An 18,845-nucleotide genomic window follows, 5' to 3' on the forward strand; every position below is an offset into this window, starting at 1 on the left:
CCCGATCTCGTCTGATCTCGGAAGCTAAGCAGGGTTGGGCCTGGTTAGTACTTGGATGGGAGACCGCCTGGGAATACCAGGTGCTGTAGGCTTTTTGCTTTTTCTCACTTCAACCAGCAGGGGTCAGTCTCCCCTATGCCTTTTTTACATTCACTTTCTTAGCTGCACATTTGCTTCTTTTCTTCTTTTTTTATGGCCTTTCTCCCTTGTGTTGTTTATGTGACGTCACAGTACGGGATATGCTCCTACAGTCCTATCAGCTTGAGTCCCTGCACGTCCCCAGGGCTCACCTGCAATGTACGCAGGGGTGCGCTACCTGCTGTCCAGCCCTTTGCGCAACGGTCCGCGGCCTGGAGGAAAGCTGCTTGTGCGACAGAGTGGGGCCAGCCAGTGTCTACCGGCCACACCACCCTGGGTATGCCTGATCTCGGAAGCCAAGCAGGGTCGGGCTCGGACAGTACTGGGATGGTTGACCTCCTGGGAATACCGGGTGCTGTAGACAGGTTGCGATGTTTCTTTACACTTTCTCCTCTGGCCCAGCCTGGGAAGGCACTTTCCCGAATATCGGGGGGGGGGAGATTTACGAAAACCTGTTTTGGGGGAAAAGTTGGCCCATTGCCCGTAAGCATCCAATGAGATGGCTTCTTCCAGTTTCAAAAAGGTAGCAAATAAAAAATGAAAAGAAGCAATGTGATCGGTTGCTACGGGCAACTGCTCCGCTTTTTCTCTGCGCAGGTTTTGACGAATCTCCCCCATTCAACTTGGGGCAAGCCAGAGCTGGAAGCCGCAGAGGCCTGTGTGCCGGTTTGCTGCTTGCTACTGTCAGCACACAATCCGTCCATCCAGCTCCGTGTCCCGGCCAGAAAAGCTCATTGCCCCTGCAGCCAGGCATGTGTAAATATAAGACTTAAAAGCAGCCCAGCCAGGAAATGGCCAGGCTTTGAGCAGGCTGAGGCTGAAGGGGCCAGCCCGAGCAAGGGCTCCCTGTGCAAAGCACTTTGTGTACGTAAGCCATAGAGCCAGTGAGCTGAAGCAGCCTTGGAGCTGGGCTGAGTGCGTGGAAAGGAGGGGGGCAGGAAGCAGGCCCAGTGCTGAGCAGCAGGCAGGCAGGCAGGCAGGCAGGCAGGCTGCAGAGTAGAAGAGCTGCAAATGAGAGGCTTGTCTCTGCCTACGGCCACACCACCCTGAACACGCCCGATCTCGTCTGATCTCGGAAGCTAAGCAGGGTCGGGCCTGGTTAGTACTTGGATGGGAGACCGCCTGGGAATACCAGGTGCTGTAGGCTTTTTGCTTTTTCTCACTTCAACCAGCAGGGGTCAGTCTCCCCTATGCCTTTTTTACATTCACTTTCTTAGCTGCACATTTGCTTCTTTTCTTCTTTTTTTATGGCCTTTCTCCCTTGTGTTGTTTATGTGACGTCACAGTACGGGATATGCTCCTACAGTCCTATCAGCTTGAGTCCCTGCACGTCCCCAGGGCTCACCTGCAATGTACGCAGGGGTGCGCTACCTGCTGTCCAGCCCTTTGCGCAACGGTCCGCGGCCTGGAGGAAAGCTGCTTGTGCGACAGAGTGGGGCCAGCCAGTGTCTACCGGCCACACCACCCTGGGTATGCCCGATCTCGTCTGATCTCGGAAGCCAAGCAGGGTCGGGCTCGGACAGTACTGGGATGGTTGACCTCCTGGGAATACCGGGTGCTGTAGACAGGTTGCGATGTTTCTTTACACTTTCTCCTCTGGCCCAGCCTGGGAAGGCTCTTTCCCGAATATCCGGGGGGGGGGGGGAGATTTACGAAAACCTGTTTTGGGGGAAAAGTTGGCCCATTGCCCGTAAGCATCCAATGAGATGGCTTCTTCCAGTTTCAAAAAGGTAGCTAATAAAAAATGAAAAGAAGCAATGTGATCGGTTGCTACGGGCAACTGCTCCGCTTTTTCTCTGCGCAGGTTTTGACGAATCTCCCCCATTCAACTTGGGGCAAGCCAGAGCTGGAAGCCGCAGAGGCCTGTGTGCCGGTTTGCTGCTTGCTACTGTCAGCACACAATCCGTCCATCCAGCTCCGTGTCCCGGCCAGAAAAGCTCATTGCCCCTGCAGCCAGGCATGTGTAAATATAAGAGTTAAAAGCAGCCCAGCCAGGAAATGGCCAGGCTTTGAGCAGGCTGAGGCTGAAGGGGCCAGCCCGAGCAAGGGCTCCCTGTGCAAAGCAGTTTGTGTACGTAAGCCATAGAGCCAGTGAGCTGAAGCAGCCTTGGAGCTGGGCTGAGTGCGTGGAAAGGAGGGGGGCAGGAAGCAGGCCCAGTGCTGAGCAGCAGGCAGGCAGGCAGGCAGGCAGGCAGGCTGCAGAGTAGAAGAGCTGCAAATGAGAGGCTTGTCTCTGCCTATGGCCACACCACCCTGAACACGCCCGATCTCGTCTGATCTCGGAAGCTAAGCAGGGTCGGGCCTGGTTAGTACTTGGATGGGAGACCGCCTGGGAATACCAGGTGCTGTAGGCTTTTTGCTTTTTCTCACTTCAACCAGCAGGGGTCAGTCTCCCCTATGCCTTTTTTACATTCACTTTCTTAGCTGCACATTTGCTTCTTTTCTTCTTTTTTTATGGCCTTTCTCCCTTGTGTTGTTTATGTGACGTCACAGTACGGGATATGCTCCTACAGTCCTATCAGCTTGAGTCCCTGCACGTCCCCAGGGCTCACCTGCAATGTACGCAGGGGTGCGCTACCTGCTGTCCAGCCCTTTGCGCAACGGTCCGCGGCCTGGAGGAAAGCTGCTTGTGCGACAGAGTGGGGCCAGCCAGTGTCTACCGGCCACACCACCCTGGGTATGCCCGATCTCGTCTGATCTCGGAAGCCAAGCAGGGTCGGGCTCGGACAGTACTGGGATGGTTGACCTCCTGGGAATACCGGGTGCTGTAGACAGGTTGCGATGTTTCTTTACACTTTCTCCTCTGGCCCAGCCTGGGAAGGCTCTTTCCCGAATATCCGGGGGGGGGGGGAGATTTACGAAAACCTGTTTTGGGGGAAAAGTTGGCCCATTGCCCGTAAGCATCCAATGAGATGGCTTCTTCCAGTTTCAAAAAGGTAGCAAATAAAAAATGAAAAGAAGCAATGTGATCGGTTGCTACGGGCAACTGCTCCGCTTTTTCTCTGCGCAGGTTTTGACGAATCTCCCCCATTCAACTTGGGGCAAGCCAGAGCTGGAAGCCGCAGAGGCCTGTGTGCCGGTTTGCTGCTTGCTACTGTCAGCACACAATCCGTCCATCCAGCTCCGTGTCCCGGCCAGAAAAGCTCATTGCCCCTGCAGCCAGGCATGTGTAAATATAAGAGTTAAAAGCAGCCCAGCCAGGAAATGGCCAGGCTTTGAGCAGGCTGAGGCTGAAGGGGCCAGCCCGAGCAAGGGCTCCCTGTGCAAAGCAGTTTGTGTACGTAAGCCATAGAGCCAGTGAGCTGAAGCAGCCTTGGAGCTGGGCTGAGTGCGTGGAAAGGAGGGGGGCAGGAAGCAGGCCCAGTGCTGAGCAGCAGGCAGGCAGGCAGGCTGCAGAGTAGAAGAGCTGCAAATGAGAGGCTCGTCTCTGCCTACGGCCACACCACCCTGAACACGCCCGATCTCGTCTGATCTCGGAAGCTAAGCAGGGTCGGGCCTGGTTAGTACTTGGATGGGAGACCGCCTGGGAATACCAGGTGCTGTAGGCTTTTTGCTTTTTCTCACTTCAACCAGCAGGGGTCAGTCTCCCCTATGCCTTTTTTACATTCACTTTCTTAGCTGCACATTTGCTTCTTTTCTTCTTTTTTTATGGCCTTTCTCCCTTGTGTTGTTTATGTGACGTCACAGTACGGGATATGCTCCTACAGTCCTATCAGCTTGAGTCCCTGCACGTCCCCAGGGCTCACCTGCAATGTACGCAGGGGTGCGCTACCTGCTGTCCAGCCCTTTGCGCAACGGTCCGCGGCCTGGAGGAAAGCTGCTTGTGCGACAGAGTGGGGCCAGCCAGTGTCTACCGGCCACACCACCCTGGGTATGCCTGATCTCAGAAGCCAAGCAGGGTCGGGCTCGGACAGTACTGGGATGGTTGACCTCCTGGGAATACCGGGTGCTGTAGACAGGTTGCGATGTTTCTTTACACTTTCTCCTCTGGCCCAGCCTGGGAAGGCACTTTCCCGAATATCGGGGGGGGGGAGATTTACGAAAACCTGTTTTGGGGGAAAAGTTGGCCCATTGCCCGTAAGCATCCAATGAGATGGCTTCTTCCAGTTTCAAAAAGGTAGCAAATAAAAAATGAAAAGAAGCAATGTGATCGGTTGCTACGGGCAACTGCTCCGCTTTTTCTCTGCGCAGGTTTTGACGAATCTCCCCCATTCAACTTGGGGCAAGCCAGAGCTGGAAGCCGCAGAGGCCTGTGTGCCGGTTTGCTGCTTGCTACTGTCAGCACACAATCCGTCCATCCAGCTCCGTGTCCCGGCCAGAAAAGCTCATTGCCCCTGCAGCCAGGCATGTGTAAATATAAGAGTTAAAAGCAGCCCAGCCAGGAAATGGCCAGGCTTTGAGCAGGCTGAGGCTGAAGGGGCCAGCCCGAGCAAGGGCTCCCTGTGCAAAGCAGTTTGTGTACGTAAGCCATAGAGCCAGTGAGCTGAAGCAGCCTTGGAGCTGGGCTGAGTGCGTGGAAAGGAGGGGGGCAGGAAGCAGGCCCAGTGCTGAGCAGCAGGCAGGCAGGCTGCAGAGTAGAAGAGCTGCAAATGAGAGGCTCGTCTCTGCCTACGGCCACACCACCCTGAACACGCCCGATCTCGTCTGATCTCGGAAGCTAAGCAGGGTCGGGCCTGGTTAGTACTTGGATGGGAGACCGCCTGGGAATACCAGGTGCTGTAGGCTTTTTGCTTTTTCTCACTTCAACCAGCAGGGGTCAGTCTCCCCTATGCCTTTTTTACATTCACTTTCTTAGCTGCACATTTGCTTCTTTTCTTCTTTTTTTATGGCCTTTCTCCCTTGTGTTTTTTATGTGACGTCACAGTACGGGATATGCTCCTACAGTCCTATCAGCTTGAGTCCCTGCACGTCCCCAGGGCTCACCTGCAATGTACGCAGGGGTGCGCTACCTGCTGTCCAGCCCTTTGCGCAACGGTCCGCGGCCTGGAGGAAAGCTGCTTGTGCGACAGAGTGGGGCCAGCCAGTGTCTACCGGCCACACCACCCTGGGTATGCCCGATCTCGTCTGATCTCGGAAGCCAAGCAGGGTCGGGCTCGGACAGTACTGGGATGGTTGACCTCCTGGGAATACCGGGTGCTGTAGACAGGTTGCGATGTTTCTTTACACTTTCTCCTCTGGCCCAGCCTGGGAAGGCACTTTCCCGAATATCCGGGGGGGGGGGGAGATTTACGAAAACCTGTTTTGGGGGAAAAGTTGGCCCATTGCCCGTAAGCATCCAATGAGATGGCTTCTTCCAGTTTCAAAAAGGTAGCTAATAAAAAATGAAAAGAAGCAATGTGATCGGTTGCTACGGGCAACTGCTCCGCTTTTTCTCTGCGCAGGTTTTGACGAATCTCCCCCATTCAACTTGGGGCAAGCCAGAGCTGGAAGCCGCAGAGGCCTGTGTGCCGGTTTGCTGCTTGCTACTGTCAGCACACAATCCGTCCATCCAGCTCCGTGTCCCGGCCAGAAAAGCTCATTGCCCCTGCAGCCAGGCATGTGTAAATATAAGAGTTAAAAGCAGCCCAGCCAGGAAATGGCCAGGCTTTGAGCAGGCTGAGGCTGAAGGGGCCAGCCCGAGCAAGGGCTCCCTGTGCAAAGCAGTTTGTGTACGTAAGCCATAGAGCCAGTGAGCTGAAGCAGCCTTGGAGCTGGGCTGAGTGCGTGGAAAGGAGGGGGGCAGGAAGCAGGCCCAGTGCTGAGCAGCAGGCAGGCAGGCTGCAGAGTAGAAGAGCTGCAAATGAGAGGCTCGTCTCTGCCTACGGCCACACCACCCTGAACACGCCCGATCTCGTCTGATCTCGGAAGCTAAGCAGGGTCAGGCCTGGTTAGTACTTGGATGGGAGACCGCCTGGGAATACCAGGTGCTGTATGCTTTTTGCTTTTTCTCACTTCAACCAGCAGGGGTCAGTCTCCCCTATGCCTTTTTTACATTCACTTTCTTAGCTGCACATTTGCTTCTTTTCTTCTTTTTTTATGGCCTTTCTCCCTTGTGTTGTTTATGTGACGTCACAGTACGGGATATGCTCCTACAGTCCTATCAGCTTGAGTCCCTGCACGTCCCCAGGGCTCACCTGCAATGTACGCAGGGGTGCGCTACCTGCTGTCCAGCCCTTTGCGCAACGGTCCGCGGCCTGGAGGAAAGCTGCTTGTGCGACAGAGTGGGGCCAGCCAGTGTCTACCGGCCACACCACCCTGGGTATGCCCGATCTCGTCTGATCTCGGAAGCCAAGCAGGGTCGGGCTCGGACAGTACTGGGATGGTTGACCTCCTGGGAATACCGGGTGCTGTAGACAGGTTGCGATGTTTCTTTACACTTTCTCCTCTGGCCCAGCCTGGGAAGGCACTTTCCCGAATATCCGGGGGGGGGGGAGATTTACGAAAACCTGTTTTGGGGGAAAAGTTGGCCCATTGCCCGTAAGCATCCAATGAGATGGCTTCTTCCAGTTTCAAAAAGGTAGCTAATAAAAAATGAAAAGAAGCAATGTGATCGGTTGCTACGGGCAACTGCTCCGCTTTTTCTCTGCGCAGGTTTTGACGAATCTCCCCCATTCAACTTGGGGCAAGCCAGAGCTGGAAGCCGCAGAGGCCTGTGTGCCGGTTTGCTGCTTGCTACTGTCAGCACACAATCCGTCCATCCAGCTCCGTGTCCCGGCCAGAAAAGCTCATTGCCCCTGCAGCCAGGCATGTGTAAATATAAGAGTTAAAAGCAGCCCAGCCAGGAAATGGCCAGGCTTTGAGCAGGCTGAGGCTGAAGGGGCCAGCCCGAGCAAGGGCTCCCTGTGCAAAGCAGTTTGTGTACGTAAGCCATAGAGCCAGTGAGCTGAAGCAGCCTTGGAGCTGGGCTGAGTGCGTGGAAAGGAGGGGGGCAGGAAGCAGGCCCAGTGCTGAGCAGCAGGCAGGCAGGCAGGCTGCAGAGTAGAAGAGCTGCAAATGAGAGGCTCATCTCTGCCTACGGCCACACCACCCTGAACACGCCCGATCTCGTCTGATCTCGGAAGCTAAGCAGGGTCGGGCCTGGTTAGTACTTGGATGGGAGACCGCCTGGGAATACCAGGTGCTGTAGGCTTTTTGCTTTTTCTCACTTCAACCAGCAGGGGTCAGTCTCCCCTATGCCTTTTTTACATTCACTTTCTTAGCTGCACATTTGCTTCTTTTCTTCTTTTTTTATGGCCTTTCTCCCTTGTGTTGTTTATGTGACGTCACAGTACGGGATATGCTCCTACAGTCCTATCAGCTTGAGTCCCTGCACGTCCCCAGGGCTCACCTGCAATGTACGCAGGGGTGCGCTACCTGCTGTCCAGCCCTTTGCGCAACGGTCCGCGGCCTGGAGGAAAGCTGCTTGTGCGACAGAGTGGGGCCAGCCAGTGTCTACCGGCCACACCACCCTGGGTATGCCCGATCTCGTCTGATCTCGGAAGCCAAGCAGGGTCGGGCTCGGACAGTACTGGGATGGTTGACCTCCTGGGAATACCGGGTGCTGTAGACAGGTTGCGATGTTTCTTTACACTTTCTCCTCTGGCCCAGCCTGGGAAGGCACTTTCCCGAATATCCGGGGGGGGGGAGATTTACGAAAACCTGTTTTGGGGGAAAAGTTGGCCCATTGCCCGTAAGCATCCAATGAGATGGCTTCTTCCAGTTTCAAAAAGGTAGCTAATAAAAAATGAAAAGAAGCAATGTGATCGGTTGCTACGGGCAACTGCTCCGCTTTTTCTCTGCGCAGGTTTTGACGAATCTCCCCCATTCAACTTGGGGCAAGCCAGAGCTGGAAGCCGCAGAGGCCTGTGTGCCGGTTTGCTGCTTGCTACTGTCAGCACACAATCCGTCCATCCAGCTCCGTGTCCCGGCCAGAAAAGCTCATTGCCCCTGCAGCCAGGCATGTGTAAATATAAGAGTTAAAAGCAGCCCAGCCAGGAAATGGCCAGGCTTTGAGCAGGCTGAGGCTGAAGGGGCCAGCCCGAGCAAGGGCTCCCTGTGCAAAGCAGTTTGTGTACGTAAGCCATAGAGCCAGTGAGCTGAAGCAGCCTTGGAGCTGGGCTGAGTGCGTGGAAAGGAGGGGGGCAGGAAGCAGGCCCAGTGCTGAGCAGCAGGCAGGCAGGCTGCAGAGTAGAAGAGCTGCAAATGAGAGGCTCGTCTCTGCCTACGGCCACACCACCCTGAACACGCCCGATCTCGTCTGATCTCGGAAGCTAAGCAGGGTCAGGCCTGGTTAGTACTTGGATGGGAGACCGCCTGGGAGTACCAGGTGCTGTAGGCTTTTTGCTTTTTCTCACTTCAACCAGCAGGGGTCAGTCTCCCCTATGCCTTTTTTACATTCACTTTCTTAGCTGCACATTTGCTTCTTTTCTTCTTTTTTTATGGCCTTTCTCCCTTGTGTTGTTTATGTGACGTCACAGTACGGGATATGCTCCTACAGTCCTATCAGCTTGAGTCCCTGCACGTCCCCAGGGCTCACCTGCAATGTACGCAGGGGTGCGCTACCTGCTGTCCAGCCCTTTGCGCAACGGTCCGCGGCCTGGAGGAAAGCTGCTTGTGCGACAGAGTGGGGCCAGCCAGTGTCTACCGGCCACACCACCCTGGGTATGCCCGATCTCGTCTGATCTCGGAAGCCAAGCAGGGTCGGGCTCGGACAGTACTGGGATGGTTGACCTCCTGGGAATACCGGGTGCTGTAGACAGGTTGCGATGTTTCTTTACACTTTCTCCTCTGGCCCAGCCTGGGAAGGCACTTTCCCGAATATCCGGGGGGGGGGGAGATTTACGAAAACCTGTTTTGGGGGAAAAGTTGGCCCATTGCCCGTAAGCATCCAATGAGATGGCTTCTTCCAGTTTCAAAAAGGTAGCTAATAAAAAATGAAAAGAAGCAATGTGATCGGTTGCTACGGGCAACTGCTCCGCTTTTTCTCTGCGCAGGTTTTGACGAATCTCCCCCATTCAACTTGGGGCAAGCCAGAGCTGGAAGCCGCAGAGGCCTGTGTGCCGGTTTGCTGCTTGCTACTGTCAGCACACAATCCGTCCATCCAGCTCCGTGTCCCGGCCAGAAAAGCTCATTGCCCCTGCAGCCAGGCATGTGTAAATATAAGAGTTAAAAGCAGCCCAGCCAGGAAATGGCCAGGCTTTGAGCAGGCTGAGGCTGAAGGGGCCAGCCCGAGCAAGGGCTCCCTGTGCAAAGCAGTTTGTGTACGTAAGCCATAGAGCCAGTGAGCTGAAGCAGCCTTGGAGCTGGGCTGAGTGCGTGGAAAGGAGGGGGGCAGGAAGCAGGCCCAGTGCTGAGCAGCAGGCAGGCAGGCAGGCAGGCAGGCAGGCAGGCTGCAGAGTAGAAGAGCTGCAAATGAGAGGCTCGTCTCTGCCTACGGCCACACCACCCTGAACATGCCCGATCTTGTCTGATCTCGGAAACTAAGCAGGGTCAGGCCTGGTTAGTACTTGGATGGGAGACCGCCTGGGAATACCACGTGCTGTAGGCTTTTTGCTTTTTCTCACTTCAACCAGCAGGGGTCAGTCTCCCCTATGCCTTTTTTACATTCACTTTCTTAGCTGCACATTTGCTTCTTTTCTTCTTTTTTTATGGCCTTTCTCCCTTGTGTTGTTTATGTGACGTCACAGTACGGGATATGCTCCTACAGTCCTATCAGCTTGAGTCCCTGCACGTCCCCAGGGCTCACCTGCAATGTACGCAGGGGTGCGCTACCTGCTGTCCAGCCCTTTGCGCAACGGTCCGCGGCCTGGAGGAAAGCTGCTTGTGCGACAGAGTGGGGCCAGCCCGTGTCTACCGGCCACACCACCCTGGGTATGCCTGATCTCGGAAGCCAAGCAGGGTCGGGCTCGGACAGTACTGGGATGGTTGACCTCCTGGGAATACCGGGTGCTGTAGACAGGTTGCGATGTTTCTTTACACTTTCTCCTCTGGCCCAGCCTGGGAAGGCACTTTCCCGAATATCGGGGGGGGAGATTTACGAAAACCTGTTTTAGGGGGAAAAGTTGGCCTATTGCCCATAAGCATCCAATGAGATGGCTTCTTCCAGTTTCAAAAAGGTAGCTAAAAAAAAATAAAAAATGAAAAGAAGCAATGTGATCGGTTGCTACGGGCAACTGCTCCGCTTTTTCTCTGTGCAGGTTTTGACGAATCTCCCCCATTCAACTTGGGGCAAGCCAGAGCTGGAAGCCGCAGAGGCCTGTGTGCCTGTGTGCCGGTTTGCTGCTTGCTACTGTCAGCACACAATCCGTCCATCCAGCTCCGTGTCCCGGCCAGAAAAGCTCATTGCCCCTGCAGCCAGGCATGTGTAAATATAAGAGTTAAAAGCAGCCCAGCCAGGAAATGGCCAGGCTTTGAGCAGGCTGAGGCTGAAGGGGCCAGCCCGAACAAGGGCTCCCTGTGCAAAGCAGTTTGTGTACGTAAGCCATAGAGCCAGTGAGCTGAAGCAGCCTTGGAGCAGGGCTGAGTGCGTGGAAAGGAGGGGGGGCAGGAAGCAGGCCCAGTGCTGAGCAGTAGGCAGACTGCAGAGTAGAAGAGCTGCAAACAAGAGCTGCAAACAAGAGCTGCAAACAAGAGCTGCAAACAAGAGGCCTGTCTCTGCCTACGGCCACACCACCCTGAACACGCCTGATCTCGGAAGCTAAGCAGGGTCAGGCCTGGTTAGTACTTGGATGGGAGACCACCTTGAAATACCAGGTGCTTTTGCTTTTTCTCACTTCAACCAGCAGGGGTTAGTCTGGATACATTTTTTTTTTACATTCACTTTCTTAGCTGCACATTTGCTTCTTTTCTTCTTTATTTATGGCCTTTCTCCCTTGTGTTGTTTATGTGACGTCACAGTACGGGATATGCTCCTACAGTCCTATCAGCTTGAGTCCCTGCACGTCCCCAGGGCTCACCTGCAATGTACCCCCATAATGTAATTAGTTTTATATTATGTGTAAAGAACCTTTGATATGGTCACATGGTTTGCTTCTTTTTCTTTCTTTCTGGGCTTTCTCCCTTGTGCTGATTAGTTCTAGCATCCTTACTGTAGTGACCCCCACCACCACTGTCGTCTCTTACTTTTCAGACTAGGCTTCACCTCCACAGTAGAAGCGCCTCCCGCAGGGCGGAAGGCACCTGCAGCCTTATTTCCAGCCCAACGCAAGCTGAATGTTTTTCGCAGGCGACGCGCCCTGGGGGTAAAATAAGCCGGCTTTAAAGCAGCTTGCAATCACTGGCAACCATCTCACCTTCTTAGCTCAATCGACTCCTGCGCACCTTGCGCCATCCTCAGTTATGGCCCCAGACGCCTATTTCTTGTACATTCTCAATCATTTCTGAGCCTGTGGAAGCCCTGCACCCAACCTTTGGAAGGAAATCTACTGCTCGGGTGCTGCTGTGTCAGGTTTTCCAGTTGGAGGACAACACTTGATCGACATGCATTGGCCATAATCTCCTAATACGCTAGCTTATGTATGTGGCCTGGGTATTGTGTCCCTTGATAAACCCTTAAACTATTCGAGGGAAACGCGTTTGAACTGGGTCATTTGTAAATATTTTGTATAGCACTGTTTCCCTCTGACACCCTAGCGATCTCTGTGCAGCATCCGTGCCGCACTCAGCTTTCTAACCAGTAAGTTTAGAACACTGGGTTTCCGTGGCCAGAGACGTGATGTCACGACCCGCCCCTTCGTGACGTAACACCATGGTCCCATGATTTATATCTAAGGGAGGGGGCGTGATTTGAATGTTTAGAATGCTGGAGATCACGGGGGGTGGGGGGTTTACAAGTGGTGGGACCTCCGCGATCAGACATCTTGTCCTCTGTGGGTGGAGTACCCCTTTAAGTCAGGTTGTTGTGTAGAATGTATTGTTTACCATGCTGTTTCTTACTAGTAACCAATAGATTTTGGTATCATTGTAATGATGATAATTGAAACCTATGGACCAATAGCAAGTTATTTCTGGTACAACAGATTGTGTTATTTGCAGATCTCCCAGTATTTGCTTAAAGGTGTACAAAAAAACATTATTTTTTTTTAAATCAACTGGTGCCAGAGATTTAAACAGATTTGTAAATGACTTCTATTAACCTCTTCAGGACACAGGGCGTATGGATACGCCCTGCATTCCGAGTCCTTAAGGACCGAGGGCGTATCCATACGACCGTGGGAAATCCGGTCCCCACCGCTAGCCGGTTGGGGACCGGAGCCGGATGCCTGCTGAAATCATTCAGCAGGCACCCTGGCACATCGCCCAGGGGGGTCCTGAGACCCCCCCATGTCGGCGATCGGAGAAAATCGCATGTCAATTCAGACATACGATTTTCTCAAATTCCGGGCTGATCGGGTCTCTGGTGACCCGATCACCCGGAAAATAGGGCTGATCTGAGTTGTCAGCAACAGCCCCGATCAGCCTAAAGGATAGGAGTGAGGTCACAAAGCTGCGATCTACTCCTATCCCCTGGCATTAGTCAGAACGGAGTTCTGACCAATGGCAGCGCAGGACAGGGGGTTGCCATGGCAACCCCCCATTCTGCCCGCCCCTGGAAGATGGAGGCCGTACCTGCAGGAGAAGATGCCTGGGGACCTGGGATCTTCGCTGGAGCCTGCTGGATCCTGATCAGGTAGGGAATCGACAGTGGGGGGGGGGGATTGAAAGTGAAAGTAAATCGATCTTTACTGTGGCAACCACTAGGGGGGGCCAAACTGCAACTCCCAGCATGCCCAGACAGCCAAAGGCTGTCTGGGCATGCTGGGAGTTGTAGTTTTGCAACATCTGGAGGGTCACAGTTTGGAGACAACTGTTACAGTGGTGCCCAAACAGAAGCCCTCCAGATGTTGCCAAACTACAACTCTCAGCATGTCTCGACTGACCAGGCATGCTGGGAGTTGTAGTTCTGTAACATCTGTCCCTTCAGATTTAGCAATTTTCATGACATTTTTGAAAATTGCTGCTCTACTTTGAAGCCCTCTAATTTTTTCAAAAAGCAAAAATATGTCCATTTTATGATGCCAACATAAAGTGGACATATTGGGGGATATTTATCAAAGTTGTCTATGTCCCGCATCAATATAGACCAAACTACAGAGGGTTAGTCTGGTCTATTGTGCACCTAATTTATCAAATGGCGCACAGCTCTTGATAAATTCTGTGCACAGACTGCATGATCTATGCTTAGTCTATATTTAAACCTGCTCCAACATGGTCTGACATTTCGGTGTACTTTCAGCCTATGCGACTTGTCGCTGAAAAGTCGCTTTTGATAAATTCAGCACCAATGCATTTTTCAATGCATTTCAGTCTAAAATAGACTTGCATGCATCATGTTGTAAAAATCCTCTAGAGCAAAAGTCGCAGAAAAGTCGCACATATTTAGACTGCGACATTCTGTGCGACAAATTTAGACAAGAAAAACCAGTCTAAATCCTTTGATAAATCTCCCCCATTGTATTTGTGAAGAAAAATAAAATTTATTTGGAAAATCCATTTTCCTTACAATTAGAGAGCTTCAAAGTTAGAAAAATGCAAAATTTTCCAAATTTTCATGAAATTTTGGGATTTTTCACCAAAAAAAGGATGCAATTAACGCCGAAAATTTACCACCAAAATAAAGTAGAATATGTCACGAAAAAACAATCTCAGAATCAGAATATTTGGTAAAAGCGTTTTCGCGTTATTAATTTGTAAAGTGACGGTGGTCATAATTGCGAAAAAGGGCTCAGTCCTTAAGGTGAAAAAGGGCTGCGTCCTTAAGGGGTTAAAAACTCTTAATCCTTCCAATACATTTTAGTGGCTGTATATTACAGAGGAAATTCTTTCCCTTTTAATTTCTTTTTTTTCTTGGCCACAGTGCTCTCTGCTGACACCTTTGTCAGTGTCAGGAACTGTCCAGAGCAGCATAGGTTTGCAATGGGGATTTCCTCCTGCTCTGGACAGTTCCTGATACGGGCATCAGGTGTCAGGAGAGAGCACTGTGGACAAGACAATAAAGAAATTTAAAAAGAATTTCCTCTGTAGCATACAGACGCAAAATGGTACTTGAAGGGTAAATATTTTTTAATAGAAGTCATTTACTAATCTGAAGTCATTTAACAACTTTCTGGCACCAGTTGATTTAAAAAAATTTTTTTCCACCGGAGTACCCCTTTAACCCCTTAACCTCTTAAGGACCAATGACGTCCTGGGACGTCATGGCACCCTGGGCCTTAAGGACCAATGACGTCCCACGACGTCATGGCCTTTTCCGGTCCCTGCCGCTCGCCGGGCAGAGATCGGAACTGGATGCCTGCTGAAATCCTTCAGCAGGCATCCAGGGCAAATGCCTAGTGGGGGCATGTAGGCCCCCATGTCGGCGATCGACGCAAAACGCAAGGGAAATCGCCCTTGCGATCTGCGGCGATACCGGGCTGATCGGGTCTCTGGGACCCGATCGCCCGGTAATTTTGCATGATCCCGGCTATCACAGACAGCCAGGACCATGCTAATGTATAGGAGCGAGGTGGCAAGCCTGCCACCTCCTCCTATACCCTGCGATCCGACCAATCGCAGGGGGGGGGGGGGGGACGGTTACTTCCTCCCGATCTGCCCGGCCCCTGAAAGTCCGGACAGGACGGGAGGAAGACCGGAGGAAGCGGCGGGGGACGGGGGAGTGCTGGGGACCGGCCCCGGTACTTACCTCGTCCCTGAAGACCCGGATCCCGGCGGTGAAGACAGCGGCGGCGGCGACAGGTGAGTTGATCTTCAGCCGCGGTTGGGCCCTTTACACGTCGCCATAAAGTGACATGCATTGCTGTATTGGGACCCTGTATACTACAACTCCCAGCATGCCCAGACAGCCCTTGGCGTCTGGGCATGCTGGGAGTTGTAGTTTTGCAACATCTGGAGGTCCACAGTTTGGAGACCACTGTGCCCTTCCAGATGTTGCAAAACTACACATCCTCAGCATGCCCTTACTGCATGCTGGGAGTTGTAGTTCTGCAACATCTGAAGGGCCAGATGTTACAGAACTACAACTCCCAGCATGCCTGGACAGTTTGGGCATACTGGGAGTTGCAGTTTTGCAACATCTGGAAGGGCACAGATTGGGAACCACTGTATTAGTGGTCTGCAAACTGTAGTCCTCCAGATGTTGCAAAACTACAACTCCAAGCATGCTGGGAGTTGTAGTTCGGCAACATCTGGCTCTAAAGATGTTGCCGAACTACTACTTCCAGCATGCCTGAGAATGCTGGGAGTTATAGTTTTGCAACAACAGGAGGCACACTGGTTGGGAAACATTGTCTGTTTCCTAACTCAGTGTTTCCCAACCCGTGTGCCTCCAGCTGTTGCAAAACTATAACTACCAGCATGCACTGATAGACTGTGCATGCTGGGAGTTGTAGTTCTGCAACAGCTGGAGGTCCCCCCTTGTGAATGTACAGGGTACATTCACATGGGCAGGGGGCTTACAGTGAGTATCAGGCTGCAAGTTTGCAATGCAGAACATTTTGCGCGGCAGCTCAAACTCGCAGCGGGAAACTTGCTGTAATCCCCCGCCCGTGTGACTGTACCCTAAAAACACTACACTACACTACACTAACACAAAATAAAATAAAAAGTAAAAAACACTACATATACACATACCCCTACACAGCCCCCCTCCCCAATAAAAATGAAAAACGTCTGGTACGCCACTGTTTTCAAAATGGAGCCTCCAGCTGTTGCAAAACAACAACTCCCAGTATTGCCGGACAGCCGTTGACTGTCCAGGCATGCTGGGAGTTTTGCAACAGCTGGAGGCACCCTGTTTGGGAATCACTGGCGTAGAATACCCCTATGCAAATCCCTAATTCAGGCCTCAAATGCACATGGCGCTCTCACTTTGGAGCCCTGTCGTATTTCAAGGCAACAGTTTAGGGCCACATATGGGGTATCGCCGTACTCGGGAGAAATAGCCTAACAAATTTTGGGGGGCTTTTTCTCCTTTCACCCCTTATGAAAAGGTGAAGTTGGGGTCTACACCAGCATGTTAGAGTAAAAAAATAATTTTTTTACACTAACATGCTGGTGTTGCCCCATACTTTTCATTTTGACAAGAGGTAAAAGGGAAAAAAGCCCCCCAAAATTTGTAATGCAATTTCTCCTGACTACGGAGATACCCCATATGTGGGCGCAAAGTGCTCTGGGGGCGCACAACAAGGCCCAGAAGGGAGAGTGCGCCATGTACATTTGAGGGGATTTGCACAGGGGTGGCTGATTGTTACAGCGGTTTTGACATACGCAAAAAAAACAAAACCCCACATGTGACCCCATTTCGCAAACTACACCCCTCACGGAATGTAATGAGGGGTGCAGTGAGAATTTACCCCCACTGGTGTCTGACAGATCTTTGGAACAGTGGGCTGTGCAAATAAAAAATTTTGTACAGCCCACTGTTCCAAAGATCTGACAGACACCAGTGGAGGGTAAATGCTCACTGTACCCCTTGTTACGTTCCTCAAGGGGTCTAGTTTCCAAAATGGTATGCCATGTGGGGGTTATTTTGCTGTCCTGGCACCATAGGGGCTTCCTAAATGTGACATGCCCCCCGAGCAAAATTTGCTCTCAAAAAGCCAAATATGACTCCTTCTCTTCTGAGCATTGTAGTTCGCCCATAGTGCACTTCAGGTCAACTTATGGGGTACCTCCATACTCAGAAGAGATGGGGTTGCAAATTTTGGGGGGGATTTTCTGCTATTAACCCTTGCATAAATGTGAAATTTGGGGGGAAACACACATTTTAGTGAAATTTTTGTAAAAATTTTTTACATATGCAAAAGTCGTGAAACACCTGTCGGGTATTAAGGCTCACTTTATTCCTTGTTACGTTCCTCAAGGGGTCTAGTTTCCAAAATGGTATGCCATGTGGGTATTTTTTGCTGTCCTGGCACCATAGGGGCTTCCTAAATGCGACATGCCCCCGAGCAAAATTTGCTCTCAAAAAGCCAAATATGACTCCTTCTCTTCTGAGCATTGTAGTTCGCCCATAGTGCACTTAAGGTCAACTTATGGGGTACCTCCATACTCAGAAGAGATAGGGTTACAAATTTTGGGGGGTATTTTCTGCTATTAACCCTTGCATAAATGTGAAATTTGGGGGGAAACACACATTTTAGTGAATTTTTTTTTACATATGCAAATATTTTTTTACATATGCAAAAGTCGTGAAACACCTGTCGGGTATTAAGGCTCACTTTATTCCTTGTTACTTTCCTCAAGGGGTCGCCATGTGTTTTTTTTTCCTGTTCTGGCACCATAGGGGCTTCTTAAATGCAACATGCCCCTCAAAAACCATTTCAGAAAAACGTACTCTCCGAAATCCCCTTGTCGCTCCTTCGCTTCTGAGCCCTCTACTGCGCCCGCTGAACACTTTACATAGACATATGTGGTATGTGCTTACTTGAGAGAAATTGGGCTACAAATATAAGTATAAAATTTCTCCTTTTACCCCTTGTAAAAATAAAAAAATTGGGTCTACAAGAACATGCGAGTGTAAAAAATGAAGATTGTGAATTTTCTCCTTCACTTTGCTGCTATTCCTGTGAAACACCTAAAGGGTTAAAATGCTGACTGAATGTCATTTTGAATACTTTGGGGGGTGCAGTTTTTATAATGGGGTCATTTGTGGGGTATTTCTAAGATGAAGACCCTTCAAATCCACTTCAAACCTGAACTGGTCCCTGAAAAATTGTGATTTTGGAAATTTTGTGAAAAATTGGAAAATTGCTGCTGAACTTTGAAGCCCTCTGGTGTCTTCCAAAAGTAAAAACACGTACATTTTATGATGCCAACATAAAGTGGACATATTGTATATGTGAATAAAAAAAAATGATTTGGAATATCCATTTTCTTTACAAGCAGAGAGCTTCAAAGTTAGAAAAATGCAAAATTTTCAATTTTTTCATCAAATTTTGGAATATTTAACTGAGAAACGATGCAAGTATCGACAAAATTTTACCAATAACATAAAGTAGAATATGTCACGAAAAAACAATCTCGGAATCAGAATGATAGGTAAAAGCATCTCAGAGTTATTAATGTTTAAAGTGACAGTGGTCAGATGTTCAAAAAACGCTCTGGTCCTAAGGTGTAAAATGGCCTGGTCCTTAAAGGGTTAAGGACGCAGGACGTAAATGTACGTCCTGGTGCGGTGGTACTTAACGCACCAGGACGTACATTTACGCCCTGTGCATAACCGCGGGCATCGGAGCGATGCCCGTGTCATGCGCGGCTGATCCCGGCTGCTGATCGCAGCCAGGGACCCGCCGGCAATGGCCGACGCTCGCGATCTCGCGGGCGTCCGCCATTAACCCCTCAGGTGCCGGGATCAATACAGATCCCGGCATCTGCGGCAGTGCGCGATTTGAATGAATGATCGGATCGCCCGCAGGTCCCCTCTCCTTCCTCCGTCCGGCTCCCGGCATCTCCTTCTCTGGTCTGAGGTCGAGCAGACCAGAGCAGGAGATCGCCGATAACACTGATCTGTTCTATGTCCTATACATAGAACAGATCAGTATTAGCAATCATGGTATTGCTATGAATAGTCCCCTATGGGGACTATTCAAGTGTAAAAAATATTTAAAAAAAATTTAAAAGTAAAAGTAAAAAAGAAGTGAAAAATCCCCTCCCCCCAATAAAAAAGTAAAACGTCAGTTTTTTCCTATTTTACCCCCAAAAAACGTAAAAAA

At 51.1% G+C, this 18,845-nt stretch overlaps 1 protein-coding gene, 9 non-coding genes and 9 pseudogenes across 10 annotated transcripts in view; all 19 read left to right on the forward strand.

Annotated features, from left to right (window-relative positions):
• LOC130274669 (5S ribosomal RNA) overlaps window positions 1-92 on the forward strand; it is a 119-nt gene extending 27 nt beyond the window's left edge. The window contains exon 1 of the ribosomal RNA XR_008844426.1: window positions 1-92. This exon is cut by the window's left edge and continues 27 nt beyond it. This is a non-coding gene — a ribosomal RNA (5S ribosomal RNA).
• A 300-nt stretch (window positions 93-392) lies between these two features.
• Window positions 393-502, forward strand: LOC130275187 (5S ribosomal RNA; annotated as a pseudogene).
• A 664-nt stretch (window positions 503-1,166) lies between these two features.
• LOC130274870 (5S ribosomal RNA) lies at window positions 1,167-1,285 on the forward strand. The gene has a single exon (XR_008844578.1). It is a non-coding gene; the product is annotated as a 5S ribosomal RNA (ribosomal RNA).
• Window positions 1,286-1,585: 300 nt separating this feature from the next.
• On the forward strand, window positions 1,586-1,705 carry LOC130275163 (5S ribosomal RNA; annotated as a pseudogene).
• A 668-nt stretch (window positions 1,706-2,373) lies between these two features.
• On the forward strand, window positions 2,374-2,492 carry LOC130274875 (5S ribosomal RNA). Its single transcript, XR_008844583.1, has one exon. It is a non-coding gene; the product is annotated as a 5S ribosomal RNA (ribosomal RNA).
• Window positions 2,493-2,792: 300 nt separating this feature from the next.
• Window positions 2,793-2,912, forward strand: LOC130275164 (5S ribosomal RNA; annotated as a pseudogene).
• Window positions 2,913-3,567: 655 nt separating this feature from the next.
• On the forward strand, window positions 3,568-3,686 carry LOC130274871 (5S ribosomal RNA). The gene has a single exon (XR_008844579.1). It is a non-coding gene; the product is annotated as a 5S ribosomal RNA (ribosomal RNA).
• Window positions 3,687-3,986: 300 nt separating this feature from the next.
• LOC130275185 (5S ribosomal RNA) lies at window positions 3,987-4,096 on the forward strand (annotated as a pseudogene).
• Window positions 4,097-4,744: 648 nt separating this feature from the next.
• Window positions 4,745-4,863, forward strand: LOC130274872 (5S ribosomal RNA). Its single transcript, XR_008844580.1, has one exon. It is a non-coding gene; the product is annotated as a 5S ribosomal RNA (ribosomal RNA).
• Window positions 4,864-5,163: 300 nt separating this feature from the next.
• Window positions 5,164-5,283, forward strand: LOC130275166 (5S ribosomal RNA; annotated as a pseudogene).
• Window positions 5,284-5,934: 651 nt separating this feature from the next.
• Window positions 5,935-6,053, forward strand: LOC130274923 (5S ribosomal RNA). The gene has a single exon (XR_008844631.1). It is a non-coding gene; the product is annotated as a 5S ribosomal RNA (ribosomal RNA).
• Window positions 6,054-6,353: 300 nt separating this feature from the next.
• LOC130275167 (5S ribosomal RNA) lies at window positions 6,354-6,473 on the forward strand (annotated as a pseudogene).
• Window positions 6,474-7,127: 654 nt separating this feature from the next.
• On the forward strand, window positions 7,128-7,246 carry LOC130274873 (5S ribosomal RNA). The gene has a single exon (XR_008844581.1). It is a non-coding gene; the product is annotated as a 5S ribosomal RNA (ribosomal RNA).
• A 300-nt stretch (window positions 7,247-7,546) lies between these two features.
• Window positions 7,547-7,666, forward strand: LOC130275168 (5S ribosomal RNA; annotated as a pseudogene).
• Window positions 7,667-8,315: 649 nt separating this feature from the next.
• LOC130274908 (5S ribosomal RNA) lies at window positions 8,316-8,434 on the forward strand. The gene has a single exon (XR_008844616.1). It is a non-coding gene; the product is annotated as a 5S ribosomal RNA (ribosomal RNA).
• Window positions 8,435-8,734: 300 nt separating this feature from the next.
• LOC130275169 (5S ribosomal RNA) lies at window positions 8,735-8,854 on the forward strand (annotated as a pseudogene).
• A 670-nt stretch (window positions 8,855-9,524) lies between these two features.
• LOC130274946 (5S ribosomal RNA) lies at window positions 9,525-9,643 on the forward strand. The gene has a single exon (XR_008844653.1). It is a non-coding gene; the product is annotated as a 5S ribosomal RNA (ribosomal RNA).
• Window positions 9,644-9,943: 300 nt separating this feature from the next.
• On the forward strand, window positions 9,944-10,053 carry LOC130275189 (5S ribosomal RNA; annotated as a pseudogene).
• Window positions 10,054-10,751: 698 nt separating this feature from the next.
• The window catches only part of IMPA1 (inositol monophosphatase 1), a 69,528-nt gene continuing 61,434 nt past the window's right edge, over window positions 10,752-18,845 (forward strand). Inside the window, exon 1 of the mRNA XM_056522267.1 lies at window positions 10,752-10,848. The gene's annotated coding sequence lies outside the window, so the exon portion shown is untranslated. The remainder of the gene's footprint in view (window positions 10,849-18,845) is intronic.

Source organism: Hyla sarda, chromosome 5 (assembly GCF_029499605.1).
Source record: "Hyla sarda isolate aHylSar1 chromosome 5, aHylSar1.hap1, whole genome shotgun sequence".
In the NCBI taxonomy this organism is placed as follows: domain Eukaryota; kingdom Metazoa; phylum Chordata; class Amphibia; order Anura; family Hylidae; genus Hyla; species Hyla sarda.